The 15,185-nt window shown below is 38.3% G+C and overlaps 1 non-coding gene and 1 pseudogene across 1 annotated transcript; one reads left to right on the top strand and one right to left on the bottom strand.

Annotated features, from left to right (window-relative positions):
- LOC107922147 (uncharacterized) overlaps positions 1-15,185 on the top strand; it is a 120,298-nt pseudogene that overhangs the window by 80,336 nt on the left and 24,777 nt on the right.
- Positions 4,708-4,812, bottom strand: LOC121211730 (small nucleolar RNA R71). Its single transcript, XR_005906948.1, has one exon. It is a non-coding gene; the product is annotated as a small nucleolar RNA R71 (small nucleolar RNA).

Here is a 15,185-nt window from a genome sequence, read left to right on the forward strand (position 1 = left end):
AATGGCATGGGCCATGCACTATGTTTGCGACAAAATTCCCCAGTTGTGTTAATAAAAATCCTTTGAACTATAGCAATTTGTATTATGTTTGATTTATTGAAATACCATAAAGACCAAGTACCGATATTAAGGCCCTTGGAGCTGAAAATTAGTTTAAAAACACTCTAAAATGTCTCCAAACATTACCATAACATATCAATGAGTTTCAAATCATTACAATTCAATTCCTAAACTCATTTAAACTCACTAATTCAAGTCATAAACACATTCAAGTTGAATAATGGAATAAAGCTTGATTAATAACACGAAAATGACTTGAATTACAAATCAAATTCTACAAATATTATATCCAAATTAAGTCTTTATGTACATGCCAATTCCTAATATTAAAGACATCCAAGACAGACGATATTATCGTATCCCAAAAATTGGGATAGTAAAATCGAGTTTGTGAACCGAGAGTGGTACACCTCAATTTTTAAGGTTATCTTTATGCGTTTTATTAAATAAATGAGTTACTAGTTTGGCGGTTAAGAGATAGTGAATTTGTACATGAAACCTATGTTTGAATCCCTTCCCTCGTATTGTTTTTATTTTGTACACTTTTGCTTCTAACTTTAGCAAGTGACACGACTATTTTAAAAATAAATGTTGTAAGAGTTTAAACAAGAGTGAGTTTTCGCCTAGTAGTTAAAAGTAGTAAAGCTATCCTTGATACTCGAGTTCAGTTATCCTCTCTTGAAAAATTTTTAATTATTGTATTTTTGGCCGAAACTCTAGTTGTGCTTTCCTTACCTAGAACCCTAGGTATATATATTGTATTTTTATTTTCAGTTTTGTAGCGCCCCAAAATCTAAGTATTTATTTTTGTATGTTGTGTTGTATTAATGCATGCTTGCTTCAGTGGTTAAGTGTCTTGAGAAGTGTTGAAGAAGTCTTGAGTTCAAGCTTTAGCTTGTACAAAATTTTGTTTTTACTTGAATAAACCCTGTCTCTGGTCAGTAGACTTCTTAAATGAATTTGGATAAAACATGACAAAAAAGGCTCGTTGGTTTAAGGGTAAGTGGCGTGTGGAGTGTTCCTTGGGGTCTGAGGTTTGAGGCTTGGTGATGCAAAAGAGGCATTTTATTTTGTTGCAAGTACTGTGGAAGTGTCTTAGGTTGACTGAAATTAAGGTGTTTGAATGGACCTTGAATTGGGTGGTTGAGAGGGGAGTGGACATCATGGAGGAATTGCAGGAGAAAATAGGGGTTTTGGATAGAGGAGTGATCGGTTAGAGTGAGTTGTGGAGGGATTTGGGGAGAGTAATCTTACGAGTGATTTAGGGAGAAAAATTAGGGGAATTTGAAAGGAAGGAGGAGTGTGTGCCGAATTAGAATCCCGACTTCTCAAAGTTCGGCTTTGGTTACTCTTTTGCTCTCTAATTCGGTGGCTTGAAACGCTTTGGCTCTTTTCATTTTTGGTCATAGCGAGTACCTTTCGGGTCCATTTTGGTTCTTGACTTTGCTTCCCTTAAAAACCTCCTGTCAAACCGATTCTTTTTCTCTCCTTTACCTCATCACACATTTGCCAAATATTTCCTTCTTCTCTCTCAAACTCTTTCGGTTGTTAGCTTTGGTCTTTGGACGATTATCCCTTGTCTTTTCTCCCCCTCTACTTTCTCAGCTTTCCATTGCTAGCCTAATACCCTCTTCTCTTGAAGCCGAATCACTCTCTGCACTCGATTAAGGTAACTTGGTTTTCCTTTTGAGTTGTCGAATCCTTGGCTTATAGCTGAACCTTACTGTTGCCTCCACCTCTGTTTGGGTTCACGGTTGTTATTTTTCCCTTTCTTTTGAGATAGCTTTCCTTCTAACACATTCTGTTCTCTGCCGTTTTCTGATAGGGGTGTGTTTGTACCATCTCGTGCCTCAGTTCTAGAGTGTACTTTTGTAGGCTGATTACTTCTATCAACCATTCTTAGTTCTACGTTGCAGTAATTGTTGTTCACTTGGTTCAAGTTATTTACGTTTATTATAATAGTTAACAAGACTAGGTTGTAATGTAGATTTTTGCCAAGGATGTTGAAGTCAATCTTGATCAGCAGTTTAAGTGGATTAAATCGTGTTTATTCAATCAAGGTAGGTAACAATTACCATTTTAGGATTTAGTGTTAATAAGAGGGTGTTTAACCCTAGTGATTAAAGGATTAACATAGTGTTGTGATTGAATCTAGGTTTGGTGTTCATGGAAATTTGCGCTCTTTCCCATCAAGGTGTGTAAACACTGCCCAAACATAAATTAGCAAAAGCCGAAAAATGTGACCATTGACGTTACATGAGCATGTGTTCGCTCATGTGGTAATCTGAATGCCTAAACGTAGCCATAAGATCCTAGAGGCCAGCCATGAGCGATTTCATGGGCTTAGGCCGTTTTGGGCCATGTTGGGCCGAAATGGACAGTGTAGGCCTCATGGACGTGTGGGCCTCACAGCGGTAAACCACATGAACGTGTGGTAATAGTCGGGCCAGGTTGTGTAATCTGTACGGCTAGGGCCACTTCTGGGATATGTGGGCCACATGGGCATGTTGACCCACATGGGCCCAAATAATGGGCCTTGGGCATATTTTCACTGTTTGACTGTTAAGGTTGCATGGGTCACCCGAGACGACCTTGGACCTACTTTTTGGTCAGTTGATAAATGACTATTATGCCCCTATGAGGTAAATGACTATTAAGCCCTTATAAGATGTATGACTGATTAAGCACGCCATTTTATATATGTTACTGATAAACCGTAATATATACATATTTTTACCCCATGCTTCGCATATTTATGGTTGTTATTTCCTTGGTTTCATTGAATTTGATGCTCCTAATCCCTTAAATTCATGTTTTATACTGAGGCAAGCATTGGAAGGTGAAAAGAGTAAGAAACGGGCAAAAAAGGGACAAAATGGGCCTAATTCAGCATGGCACACGGTCTAGGTACTTCCACACAGGTGATTCACACGCTCGTGTGTGACACACGGGTAGACCACACGCCCATGTGTCATGGCCGTGTCGACATAAAACCAAGTCAGAATTACACACGGACGGGGCACATAGTCGTGTCCCTGTCGAGTCTAAGTCTAATTCTACTTGAAAAAGGCCAATTTTGGGCTAATTTGGGTATTCCAAAGTCTATTTAAAGACCCTAGAAGAGGATTAAAGGGAACACAGAGAGTTTAAGGTAGAAAATACTCAAGGATAGCCATTAGAATCACCTCAGAGGCAGGATCTACTTCAAGACTGAAGATTTCCATCCAATTTCCTAGAAGTTCTTTGGGTTTCTTTATACTTTGTTGTTTTCCAAACTTTGAGATGTTTTCCATTATTACTATGAACTAAACTCCCTAAATACCTAACGGAGATAAACCTAAGACGGATCTTATTATTTGAGCTATATGATAAATACTTGTTCTTATTTTTAATTGTGAATTTAACCCTTGCTTTAATATTCCAGGATATTAATTCTGGTTTTTGATGTGCTTATTCAATGGAGCAAAAGTCCCTGTTTAAGAGTAGATCATTAATAATTAAGCAGAGTTGCATGCAATCCCAGAGATAGGACGACAAAAATCTGTCAGGTTAGAGTCAAATCTAATAAGGGAATCCATAAATCGAGTTAATGCGACAATAGGGGTTTTAATTAGAAAGAGATTTCAATTAATCAACCTAGAGTCAGTTGTTTTTAGTCTCGAGAGAGATATTAACATGAATCAGGGATTTCTACAGTTTAAGTCAAGTGAATAAATCGTCTAACTCAAAGGTAATAAGTGAAGTCTAGGTGGATTCTTCCTTAGGTATTGTCTTCTCCATAGGCTAGATAATAAAAAGGTAGTAATTACTAGTACTTTTAGTCCTCGTGGATACGATATTTCTGGTCTTACCACAACTATACTACTGTTCAATAGGTGCGCTTTCCTTAGTCGAATTTTTAGTTAGTTCTACGACCATCAAGTTTTTGGCGCTGTTGTCGGGGACTAAGATATTAGGAACGCTTAATTTTTATTACTTTAGCTATTTTTAATTATTTCAATTTAATTTTGTTTTATTTTTAATTACTAATTTTTCTTTTCTTTACATCCGGTAGGTTTTTATAGTTTATGACTAGAAGAAACCTGTCAGGACCTCTACTTTTCGACAGTGAAATTAAGAGCACAGCTCGCAGAAACCGAAGAGAAATAAGGCAAAGCCTACAATACATATAAAAAGGGCAAGAGGACGATATCCATCTGACGACCGAGGAGATGGCTGATAATCAGAATAATTTGCTACCTCCTCTGGTTGCTGCAAATCCAGTAGATCAAAATCCTACTCGTACTATGTATGATTATGCTAAACCTACTTTAACAGGAACTGAATCGAGTATAGTTAGACCTGTTGTCGCTGCAAATAATTTTGAACTGAAACCTAACACGATCCAAATGATACAACAGTTTGTTCAGTTTGATGGTTTGCAGGACGAGGATCCAAACACTCATTTAGCAATTTTTTTGGAATTCTGCGACACCTTTAAGATTAATGGCATTTCTAACGATGCCATTCGCCTTCGGTTGTTTCCCTTTTCATTAAGGAATAAAGCTAAACAGTGGTTGAACTCGTTACCTCGAGGATCAATCACCACTTGGAAACAAATGACCGAAAAATTTTTGCTTAAATATTTTCCGCTGGCTAAAATGACTAAATTACGAAATGATATCTCTTCTTTTATGCAGATGGATTTAGAAACACTTTATGATGCATTGGAGAGATACAAAGATCTATGAGAAGATGCCCTCACCATGGATTACCCCTTTGGATACAAGTTCAAACTTTCCATAACGGGTTAAATCCCTCGACTAGATAAATGATCGATGCAGCTGCTGGTGGAACTATCAATAACAAAACACCTGAAGAGGTTTATGAGTTCATAGAAGAGATGTTATTGAATAATTATCAGTGGCAAGTCATGAGGACAAAGCCGACAAAAGCAGCCGACGTTTTTAACGTCAATTCGATTGCTATGCTTTCCAATCAGGTAGAACTTTTGAATAGAAAAACTGATGGTTTACTTGGTTCTACGCAAGTACATCCAGTAATGTAGTGTGATGCAAGTGGAGGTGGATAAAACAATTCAGAATATCCACCTTATGGCCCCAACATGGAGAATGAGCAATTGAACTATATGGGTAATAATCCTCGACCACAAAATAATTCTTATAGGAACACTTACAATGCAGGCTGGAGGAACCACCCAAATTTCTCATGGGGGTGCCAAGGAAATCAACGACCACCACCCCCTCCAGGCTTCTCACAACAACCTTACCAGCAAGAGAAAAAGCCAAACCTTGAGGAGATGATGACAAAGTTTATTTCAGTAGCGAAAACTCGTTTTTAAAACACTGAAACTGCACTTAAAAATCAACAAGCATCAATTCAAGGACTCGAGAATCAAATTGGATAACTGGCTAAGATGATTTCAAAAAGACCACCAAGGAATCTACCTAGTAACACCGAACCCAATCCAAAAGAGCATGTAAAAGCAATTACACTAAGGAGTGGGAAAGTGTTAGCTGAATCTGAAAAAAAGCCACCACAAGAAGCTGACAGAAACGAAGGAGAGGAGGTAAAACCCGACAACAATGAAAATTCAGTACCGAAGGAGTATAGACCACCAATCCCATATCCAGCAAAGTTAAAGAAAGACCGCATGGATGTACAATTCGGTAAATTTCTTGAACTCTTTAAACTGTTGCATATTAACTTACCCTTTGTTGAAGCTATCTCGCAGATGCCTATATACGCAAAATTTTTTAAGGAACTTTTGACAAATAAAAGGAAGTTTGAAGAATTGTCCACAGTAGAACTAAACGAGGAATGCTCAGTCATACTCCAGAATAAATTGCCAACCAAACTGAAGGATCGAGGAAGTTTTACTATTCCCTGCCTAATCTGTAGTTTAAATGTTGAAAAGGCACTGGCTGATCTAGGGGCGAGTATTAATCTGATGCCTTACAAAATGTTCAAGCAACTTGGTCTTGGGGAACCGAAACCCACTAGGATGAGTATTCAACTAGCTGATAGATCTGTTAAATATCCTAGAGGTATTGTAGAGGATGTGCTTGTAAAGTAGATAAATTTATATTCCCTGTTGATTTTGTTGTGCTTGACATGGATGAGGATGTTGAGGTGCCTTTAATTTTAGGTCGTCCATTTTTAGCCATTGCTCGGGCTATTATTGATGTGGGTAATGGTAAACTTGTGCTTAGGGTGACGAAAATATTATTTTTAAAATATAAGATGCCATGAGATTTTCTAGGGAACAAGATGATTCATGTTATTTTATTGACTCTATTGATCATGCTACTCAAGATTCTTTACAGGAAATCGTACACAAGGACATGTTGGAACTGTGTCTTGCCCAAGGAAAGGAGGTAAATGATGATAATTCTACGATAGGTAAGATTAAATCTGAACTAAATGCCAATGAGCCCTTATTGTGACATAAGAGCTATGAAGATATTGAGGTAAACAATGAATTAAAGTTAAAACCCTCTGTTGAAGAACCTCCAAAATTGGAATTAAAGGAACTACCAAATCACTTAAATATACGTTTCTTGGAAATAATTCCACATTACCAGTGATTATTGCTTCAGATTTATAGCCAACCGAAAAGGACGAGTTACTTCAAGTTTTCAAGGAGCACAAAAGAGCCATATCTTGGAAAATTTCTGACATAAGAGGGATCAGTCCTTCTTTTTGCACATAAAATTTTAACGAAAGATGAATATAAACCTTGTGTGCAAGCTCAAAGATGATTGAATCCTAATATGAAAGAAGTTGTGAAAGTAGAGGTAATTAAACTCCTAGATGCTAGAATTATTTATCCTATTTCTGACAGCTCTTGGGTAAGTCCTGTGCAGGTTGATCCTAAGAAAGGAGGCATGACTGTTATAGCCAATGAGAAGAATGAATTAATTCCAACGCGAACAGTCACGGGATGGAGAGTTTGCATTGACTATAGGAAATTGAACGATGCCACAAGAAAAGATCACTTTTCCCTACCATTCATTGATCAGATGTTGGAAAGATTATCTGGGCATATGTTTGCTTCCTAGTTGGACTCTCTGGTTACTTCCAAATTCCAATAGCTCCTGAGGACCAAGAGAAAATGATATTTACATGTCCATACGGTACGTTTGCTTATCGACGAATGCCTTTTGGTTTATGTAATGCTCCTGCTCCTTTTCAACGATGCATGTTGGCAATTTTTGATGAACTCGTGGAAGACATTATGAAGATATTTATGGACGACTTCTCGGTATTCAATAACTCTTTCCATCTTTACCTTAAAATTTTAAAACGAATTCTAATGAGATGTGAGGAAACAAATCTTGTGTTAAATTAGGAAAAATGTCATTTCATGGTTCGTGAAGGGATTGTATTAGGACACAAAATTTCTAGTAAAGGGATCAAGGTTGATAAAGCGAAAATCGAAACTATTGAGAAACTACCTTCGCCTAGTTCAATTAAGGCTATTAGAAGCTTTTAAGGACATTCAGGATTTTATAGAAGATTCATTAAAGATTATTATAAAATAACTAAGCCTTTAACGAATTTACTAGAAAAAGATGTACCTTTCAATTTCAGTCAAGAATGCTTAGAAGCATTTAACACTCTTAAGGATAAATTAATTAATGCCTCGATTGTAGTTGCACCTGATTGGAATTTACCCTTTGAACTAATGTGTGATGCGAGTGATTTTGCAGTAGGTGCAGTTCTTAGATAGCGAAGAGACAAGCACTTTCAACTGATCTATTATGCTAGCAAAACTTTGACAGCCGCGCAAGAAAATTAGACAATGACTGAGAAAGAATTGTTGGCTGTGGTTTTTGCATTTGATAAATTTAGATGATATTTAATATTATCTAAAGTTGTCATTTACACTGACCATTCAACACTTTGATACCTTCTTACTAAAACAAATGCAAAACCTCGATTAATAAGATGGATTTTGTTGTTGCAGGAATTTGATCTAGAAATTCAAGATAAGAAGGAAGCAAAAATTTTTGCAGCAGATCATCTATCCAGATTAGAAAACCCACATCTCAAGGGATTTGATGAGCACAAGATAAATGACACATTCCTTGAAGAACAACTCTCTGCCATATCTGACTCTGAGGTACCCTGGTTTGCAGACATCGCAAATTATTTAGCTGCTAATGTTACACCAAAAGGGTTGACACATCAACAAAAGAAACGATTCTTCACTGATGTGAAAAACTATTTTTGGGAAGATCCTTTTCTATTTCGTATATGTACAGATCAAGTTATTAGAAGATGCGTCACAAAGTCAGAAGCAATGAAGATATTGAAACATTGCCACTCAGGACCGATTAGAGGACATTACTGTGGGATTAGGACCGCACATAAAATGCTCGAATCAGGGTTTTATTGGCCCACACTATTCAAAGATGCCAACAGGTATGTTACTTCTTGTGATAAATGCCAACGAACAGGTAATATCTCTAAACATGACGAAATGCCTCAAACGTACATTGTTTCATTTGAAATATTTGATATGGGGTATTGATTTCATAGGTCCATTCCCTAGCTCATTTGGGAATAAATATATATTAGTAGCCGTTGATTATATGTCTAAATGGGTGGAAGCCCAAGCCTTACCTACTAATGATGCTAGAGTAGTGGTGAAGTTCCTTAAGAAACTTTTCTCTCGATTTGGAGCACTTAGAGTAATTATCAGTGATAGGGGCACTCATTTCTGTAATGCTCAATTAGATAAAACCCTTAAGAAATATGGAGTTTACAATAGAACAGCTACCCCTTACTATCCTCAAACTAGTGGGCAAGTCGAAGTCGCCAACCGAGAACTTAAACACATCTTAGAAAAGACTGTAGAGTCAAATAGGAAGGATTGGGAAAAGAAAATAGATGATGCCTTATGGGCCTATAGAACCGCTTTTAAGACCCCCATAGGAACATCTCCTTACAGACTTGTGTATGGGAAAAGTTGTCATTTACCATTTAAACTAGAACACAAAGCATTCTGGGCTATAAAACTTATGAACTTTGATCTCAAACTCACAGGTGAAAAGAGATTGATGCAGCTGAACGAGTTAGAGGAATGGCGAGCTAATGCCTATGAGAACTCATGATTATACAAGGAAGCAATGAAGCGCCGCCATGATACTCATCTAAAGCAGCACAAGCAATTTTAAGTTGGAGATCTTGTCCTCTTATACAACTCAAGGCTCAAATTGTTCCCTGGAAAGCTTAAATCACGATGTTCAGGTCCTTTCGTAGTCCAAAATGTCTTTCCATATGGCACGGTAGAGGTAAGTCATCCAACCTAAGGCACTTTTAAGGTATATGAACATCGTCTTAAACTTTATAACTGGGAGGATTTTACAGACAATAGAGAGGAGCTACGGCTCTACGAACCCGCCTAACATTCCCACAAGGTAAAGTCCAGCTTAGACTTTAAATAAGCACTTCTCGGGAGGCAACCCGAGTACTAACCCCACTAAATAACTTAGTTTATTTTTCCTTTTGTTTTACAGTCTAACTGCAGGTATTCTTAGCACACACGACCTAGCATACGGGCGTGCTTTAGGCCATGGGATCCCCACGGGCAGGAAACACTAGCGTGGCCATGGCCGTGCTAAAATAAGACAAACATTTTTCCTAAGACAGGATGACACACGGGCTGTGATAAATAGCCACGGCCGTGTGCACCACATGGCTAAGGGACACGGGCGTGTCCCAGACCGTGTTAAAACTGCAGTTTAATTTCCCAAATAAATCAGCAGAGACACAGGCTACGATAAAATGCCATGGTCGTGCGAGGCGGCTGTGGGAGCCACATAGCCTTTAACACGAGTGTGCCCGAGGCCGTGTGAGAACTTGCCCAAAGATTGAAACATTCAACGAAGTTAGAATAGAACACGGGCTGATGCCACGGCTATGCACAATCCTGATTAATTGACACGGGCATGTTAGACTTACCACGGGTATGGGCGAAATGAAGGGAGCACCACATAGTCGTGTGATGCAGCCATGTGGGCCACATGGCCTACACACACGGATGTGTCCACGGGCCGTGTGCAACACTAACTTAAATCATCAGTTGATAAGTACAACTCATGAACACGGGTGTGGGAGAAGCGAACGAACGTGCACACGACCGTGCGACTCGGCCGTGCACACCACATGGCCTTGCAACTCGGCTGTACGCACCATACGTTTGTGTGACTCAGCCGTGCGCACCACACTGCCTGAGGACACAAGTGTGTCTAAGGGACCGTGTGCGACACTGACTGGGAGTTCACGAAAAACATAGGCTGAGAGCATACTACACCGTGTGGCTCAAAATGGGGCCTACACGACCGTGGCCCCCCTTTATTTCCCTCTAACCCTAATTTCTTCTCATTTCCCTTCACTATTCATCATCTTCTCTAACCAGCCACCATCTTTCTCCTTGCTTTTCTTCACTTTTCTTTCTTTTTTCTCTTTTCCCTTCCTCTTCCCACTACTTCTCTATTTTCTTTACCCCATCCTCTTTCTCCAATTTTCTTTCTCCATTCTCTCCATTCTTCCTTCTTTTTCCTCTTCCCCTCTGACCACCATGCGTCGCCGTACGACTCCGTCGACCCCACCACTCCCAGTTTCACCACTCCCAGTTTCCTCCATTGCATTTCTAACCTTTTTATACTATTTTACTCATTTATTTTATTTAATTTTTTTTACTATTATTACCTATATTTCTTTATCACTATTCTATATCATTTTTATCTACTAATACCTTACTGTCATTTGTGATTCTTGCTTAGTTTCAATTTTTATTGATTTGCTTCTTAAGAATGTTTTGAACATTTGCTATATGCTGTATAGTTTTTTTTCTTTTTCGGGTCATTTGCTTTGATTGAGGTAATTCGTATCATGCTTATACATATTTAGTACTCCATTAGTTAGTTCTCCACTAGTCATTACGATTCTACTTCTCTCGTTTGCCTGATTATGTTGCATTTAGATGTTTGTTCTTACTCGCTTGGTTTCTATGTTGACTCGAGTCATGTGTTTTTGTTTGCAGACATCATGACGAACCTAAAAGGCAAGAAAGCTGCGGTTCCTGCCTCAAAAAAGTGAAATGGAGTGACATCTTCCTCGGGTCTCACCACAAAGATACGACATCCATTCCTCCAATTTCCACCAAGGCCCCAGGAGGAATTTTTTTAGATCCTACATGCCCAACCCCTTGGTGTAGGGCGTTGCGTCGATTGGGTCACACTAGAACAGGTCCACCTAGTTGATTCGGTTCGGGCCCTCCTTGCCACCGCTCCGTGGGACTGCTTCTTTGATATCATCGAGCCAACGTATTTGGAGTTCACCTTGGAGCTTGGCTAGACCTTCCAGTTACAGATAGTAATGGCGGACCATGACGACCTAGGAACAGTCTAGTTCTGCCTTGGCGGTCTAGTACGACAGTTGAGTGTTCCAGAATTTGGACCTATCTTGGGACTCTACAAATTCATGGAGGCCGACAATTTACCCCACCTCCACCGCCACATCCATCGTTCACCTTTATCATGTTGGATAGACCTCAAAATCCAGCTATCGATGAGGACTTTTAAGTCCATTTATTTTTCAATTTGTTTTTCTTTTTATTTTATTTTTCTTTTTTCATTTCTTTTTGTATTTATTTATCATTTTCTTAAAAGACCTTTATTAGTATAGTTTGAATTTCCTTTTATCTAGTTATTTCATTATTACCAACCATAATATCCCTATCAATTTAAATCCCCTAAACATTACTGATGGCATTGCAGTTTTACAAGGTTCAGTCAATGGGTGCTACTCAAGAATAAACCAACAATCTTCCACGACTGCCATGTCCTGCTCGACCACGACCATAGCCACCACGACACCGAACACCATGATAACCTCTTCGCTGGGCACTGTGATTGTGGAACCCAACCTCTACCACCACCTTCACCTCTGTCTACATATCACATATCACTTAGATAAAGAGGGATACCTATGATTTCATGATTGAAATGTTCAATTTGAATTGTTTAAAACTTTAATGTTCTTCTAGTTAAGCTCTTAATGTATGATTACTTGTGAATTATTTCGAACATTATTGATGAGAATTATAAGTTGAGAAGAATTTATTTTAATTGTGAGTTGAAGATTTTGCTTGAGGACAAGAAAATGCATAAGTGTGGGGATATTTGATAAACCATAATATATACATATTTTTACCCCATGCTTGGCACATTTATGGATGATTTTTCCTTGGTTTCATTGAATTAGATGCTCCTAATCCTTTAAATTCATATTTTATACTTAGGCAAGCATTGGAAGGTGAAAAGAGCAAGAAACAGGCCAAAAACAGACAAAATGGACCTAATTCAGCATGGCACACAGCCTAGGAACTTCCACACGGGTGATCCACACGCCCTTGTGTGACACACGGGTAGACCACACGCCCGTGTATCATGGCCGTGTAGACACAAAACCAAGTCAGAATTACACATGGCCTGAGCACCTTCACACGGGCTGGCACACGGCCGTGTCCCTGTCGAGCCTAAGCCTAATTCTACTCGGAAAAGGCCAATTTTGGGCTAATTTTGGCATTCCAAAGTCTATTTAAAGACCCTAGAAGAGGATTAAAGGTAACATAGAGAGTTGAAGGCACAAAATACTCAAGGACAGCCATCAGAATCACCTTAGAGGCAGGATCTACATCAAGACTGAAGATTCCTATCCAATTTCCTAGAAGTTCTTTGGATTTCTTTATGCTTTGTTGTTTTCCTAACTTTGAGATGTTTTCTATTATTATTATAAACTAAACTCCCTAAATACCTAAGGGAGATAAAACCTAAGACGAATCTTATTATTATTTGAGTTATATGATAAATACTTGTTCTTATTTTTAATTGTGAATTTAACCCTTGCGTTAATATTCCAGGATATTCATTCAGGTTTTTGATGTGCTTATTCAGTGAAGCAAAAGTCCCTATTTAAGAGTAGATCATTAATAATTAAGAAGAGTTACATGCAATCCTAGATATAGGACGACATAAATCTGTCAGATTAGAGTCAAATCTAATAAGAGAATCCATAGATCGAGTTAATGCGACAATAGAGGTTTTAATTAGAAAGAGATTTCAATTAATCAACCTAAAGTCAGTTGTTTTTAGTCTCTAGAGAGATATTAACATGAATCAGGGATTTCTACGGTTTAAGTCAAGTGAATAAATCGTCTAACTCAAAGGTAATAACTGAAGTCTAGATGGATTCTTCCTTGGGTATTGTCTTCTCTATCGGTTTTCTAAAAGGTATGTCCAACTTTAAACTCTGTCGTAACCTTAGTTAGTTAGATAGTTAATTTTAGTTTTAAAACATCCCTTCCATTCCTAGGCTAGATAATAAAAAGGTAGTAATTACTAGTACTTTTAGTCCTCGTAGATAAGATATTTTCGGTCTCACCACAACCATACTACTATTCGATAGGTGCTCTTGCTTTGTTAGTTCTACGACCATCAGTTGCATACATGGATGATATTAAGATATGTTGCATGAGGATGGGTTTATTATGATTGGAGGAAGTGTACTGTACTGGCAGCTCTTCTACAAATACTGTTACTGCCGTAACCGGTGCTATTTTGGAGTGTAGAGATGGGTGGGTTGATTTTATCCCCACATGGAGTGTAAGGCTGAACGGAGTGGAGTGTAGAGGCTGGCTGGGTAGGATTTCTTATTACATATCTTTACTGCTATTGTTACTGAAATGGGCTAAGGCCCACACTGATACGGATACTGTAATAGGCTGAGGCCCAGACTGCATTTGCCTACTGTATGACTGACTGTTTGTACTTAGGGATTACACACTGAGTTTTCATAAACTCACCGTACGGCTTTTCTGCGCAGGTAATCCCTAGAAGGGTTGGGGCTGCGAGGGACTCGAAGGTGGCCACACAATCGCAGTTGCTTACACATTTGACTTTTCATTTACAAGTAATTTAATTTGGGTATTTGTTATGTAATAAGGCCTCTTTAAATTTTTAACGTTTAATTTGGGTTTTTATTTAGTTTGATTCATATCTGTTAGTAGTAGGATGCGGGTTTTCTAAAGATAAATGTTTTTTTCAAAACACCACATATATGCAACATATTTTGAAAAGCTTCTGCAACAAACAATGTGTTAAAAATGTAATATTAATATAATATGAATAACCCTTTTGCTAAACGACTTGACTATTAACAATGAACGAGACATCCTAAATTTTTGTTAAAATCACAAAGAGGTTTAACATAGAACGAGCTTTTCAACAAAATTATATTTTTCGAAAAACACTTTAATGTGACATCGTCAGATTCGGCCATAACGTCTAGGCCGCATTTGGGGTGTTACATTTAGTGGTATCAGAGCCAGGTTGCAAAACTTGGCTATGGATTTGGGTTTGTTTTAAAACTTAGAATTTTGAAAAAGAACTGCTTCAAATAACTTTAAATACTTAGAAATGTTTTACTGAATGTGTGGTACACCGAGTCTCTGGTGCCGATCCTATAAGTCTTCTAAAACTACTGTTTGTTTAAATTGAAATATTGAGATTATTGTAGGCAACAGACTATACTGAAATACTCTATTCTGGGAAACCTAAAACTGTAGTAAGACTATGATCCGCCAAAACAAAACTCTGAATTATTGATAATATCTTCCATAAAATATCCTATAATAAACATTGAAATTGTAAACTGATGCATAAAATTTCTAATTCAGATAATACGAAAAATGATAATGAGCACCAGAGGTACTCGTGGAAGGGGTACAAGAGGCCGCAGTAAAGGCCGTAGAGGTGCTCAGGCTTGGTCTTCATCATCGGGCCACATACCTAACGTTGAAGATGGAGAGGCTGCAGCTTCATCTGTGACTGAGATTGAGTCTCGATTGTGTGGATGTGGACGATGCACTGTCTTAAGCTATGTTGCAAAATCTAGAGAGGGTCGTTGGGCCCAATACTGGTACTGTGGGCCGTGGGTTGGTTACGGAATGACTTCGGTCTGATGGGGCTGAGATTTTTAGGGTTATTACTGGCTGAATATTAGATTGAGGCCACAGAGAGGATTATGGATGACCTCAACTGCACCTTCGAGCA

This window comes from Gossypium hirsutum, chromosome A12, assembly GCF_007990345.1.
Source record: "Gossypium hirsutum isolate 1008001.06 chromosome A12, Gossypium_hirsutum_v2.1, whole genome shotgun sequence".
NCBI lineage: Eukaryota > Viridiplantae > Streptophyta > Magnoliopsida > Malvales > Malvaceae > Gossypium > Gossypium hirsutum.